Source organism: Rhinopithecus bieti, unplaced genomic scaffold (assembly GCF_001698545.2).
Source record: "Rhinopithecus bieti isolate Rb0 unplaced genomic scaffold, ASM169854v2 scaffold_9981, whole genome shotgun sequence".
NCBI classification, from domain to species: domain Eukaryota; kingdom Metazoa; phylum Chordata; class Mammalia; order Primates; family Cercopithecidae; genus Rhinopithecus; species Rhinopithecus bieti.
This window is the reverse complement of record NW_016806838.1, coordinates 749,133-751,385: the sequence shown is the minus strand read 5'-3', so window position 1 is coordinate 751,385 and position 2,253 is coordinate 749,133. Positions and strand designations below refer to the sequence as shown.

The 2,253-nt window shown below is 48.1% G+C and overlaps 1 pseudogene; it reads left to right on the top strand.

The window, feature by feature from the left end:
• The first annotated feature begins 585 nt into the window (after positions 1 to 585).
• LOC108533429 (actin, cytoplasmic 1-like) lies at positions 586 to 1,585 on the top strand (annotated as a pseudogene).
• The last annotated feature ends 668 nt before the right edge of the window (positions 1,586 to 2,253 follow it).

The following is a 2,253-nucleotide window of genomic DNA, read 5'->3' as shown; positions in this document are numbered from 1 at the left end:
CAGGTGTGAGCCAGCGTGCCCAGCCTCTTCCTCTTGTTATAAGGACACCAGTTCTACTGGGTTAAGGCCCCACCCTTATGACCCAATTTGGCATTAATTACCTACAAAAAGGCCCTGTCTCCACATATAGTCCCATTGGGGGTTATGGCTTCAACATATGAATTTGGGGTTGGAGGTAGATACAATTCAGTCTGTAGTACTTTCTAACCACTAAATGCCTATAAAATGTAAGCTCAGTAAGGGCAAGGACTTGGGCTGTGTTTTTCACTGAGCTGTCCTATCTTTCCAAGGCCTGTTACAGTGCCTGGCACAGGCACATAGTAGGCCCTCAATAAATGTTTGTTGAATTAATGAATGATGGCTTCTTCCTCTCTCTGATGCTCTGAGATTGAGGACATCTGTGAGAACAGATCAGGTAATGAGGCATTTTTTTTTTCATAAGAGGTAGAAAGTTTTTATGTAGTGTTGTATTTTTCAGTTTTATGATAAGATTTATAAAGATGCTCAGTCATGGCTGCCAGCCCCTGCGCCATGTCCTCCCCCTGCTCCGCGTTCCTCTGCTGGTGGCAATGGAAGAAGAGATCCATGATGGTGGGCATGGGCCAGAAGCACTCCTACGTGGGCAATGAGGCCCAGAGCAAGTGCGGCATCCTGACCCTGAAGTACCCCATCAAGCACCGCATTGTCATAAACTGGGACGACATGGAGAAGATCTGGCACCACATTTTCTACAGCGAGCTGCGTGTGGCCCTGGAGGAGCGGCTGGTGCTACTGACCGAGGTCCCGCTAAACCCCAAGGCCAACAGGGAGAAGATGACTCAGATCATGTTTGAGACCTTCAACACCCCAGCCATGTAAGCAGCCATTCAGGCTGTGCTGATGCTCTATGCCTCTGGGCGCACCACTGGCATTGTCATAGACTCTGGAGATGGGGTCACCCACACGGTGCCCATCTATGAGGGCTACACCCTCCCTCACACTGTCTTGCATCTGGATCTGGCTGGCCAGGACCTTACTGACTACCTCATGAAGATCCCCACCTAGCGTAGCTACAGCTTCACTGCCATGGCCAAGCGGAAGATTGTGCACGACATCAAGGAGAAGCTATGCTATGTCGCTCCAGACTTTGAGCAGGAGATGGCCACTGCTGCATCCTCCTCCTCCCTGGAGAAGAGCTATGAGCTGCCTGACAGCCAGGTCATCACTATCGGCAAATGAGCGGTTCCGGTGTCTGAGGCACTGTTCCAGCCTTCCTTCCTGGGCATGGAATCCTGTGGCATCCATGAAAGTACCTTCAACTCCATCATGAAGTGTGATGTGGACATCCCAAAGACCTGTATGCCAACACAGTGCTGTCTGGTGGCACCACCATGTACCCTGGCATCACCGACAGGATGCAGAAGGAGATCACTGCCCTGGCACCCAGCACCATGAAGATCAAGATATCGTGCCTCCAGAGTGCAAGTACTCAGTGTGAATCTCTGGCTCCATCCTGGCCTAACTGTCCACCTGCCAGCAGATGTGGATTAGTAAGCAGGAGTACTACGAGTCAGGCCCCTCCATCATCCACTGCAAATGCTTCTAAATGGACTACAAGCAGATGCATAGCATTTGCTGCATGGGTTAATTCAGAAGTATAAATTTGCCCATGGAAAATGCATACACCTCATGCTATCCTCCCGATACTGGAATAAGCCTTTGAAAAGAAATTGTCCTTGAAGCTTGTATCTGATATCAGCACTGGAGCATGGAACTTGCTGCTGATTTTAACCTTGTATTCCAGTTAACTGTTGCCCTTGGTATTTGTTTAATACCCTGTACATATGTTTGATTTCAACCCTTAGTACGTGTGTCTTCGTCACTTCATGGCTGAGGTAAGAACGTGCTTGTGGAAGACAAGTCTGTGGCTTGGTAAGTCTGCGTGGCCAGCAGTCTCTGATCTATGCAGGGTATTAATGTGTCAGGGCTGAGTGTTCTGGGATTTCTCTAGAGGCTGGCAAGGGCTTCTGAACCAGTTGTTTCTGTCCTGCTGGTCTGTCAGGGTTGGAAAAGTCCAAGCCATAGGACCCAGTTTCCTTTCTTAGCTGATGTTTTCCTGCCAGAACACAGTGGGCTGTTACTTGCTTTGAGTTGGAAGCGGTTTACATTTACACCTGTAAATGTATTCATCCTTTTAATTTATGTAAGTTTTTTTCTTTTTCTTTTTTTTTTTTTGTACAGAATTCTCAATTCTTCAAAGAGATGACGACAAAT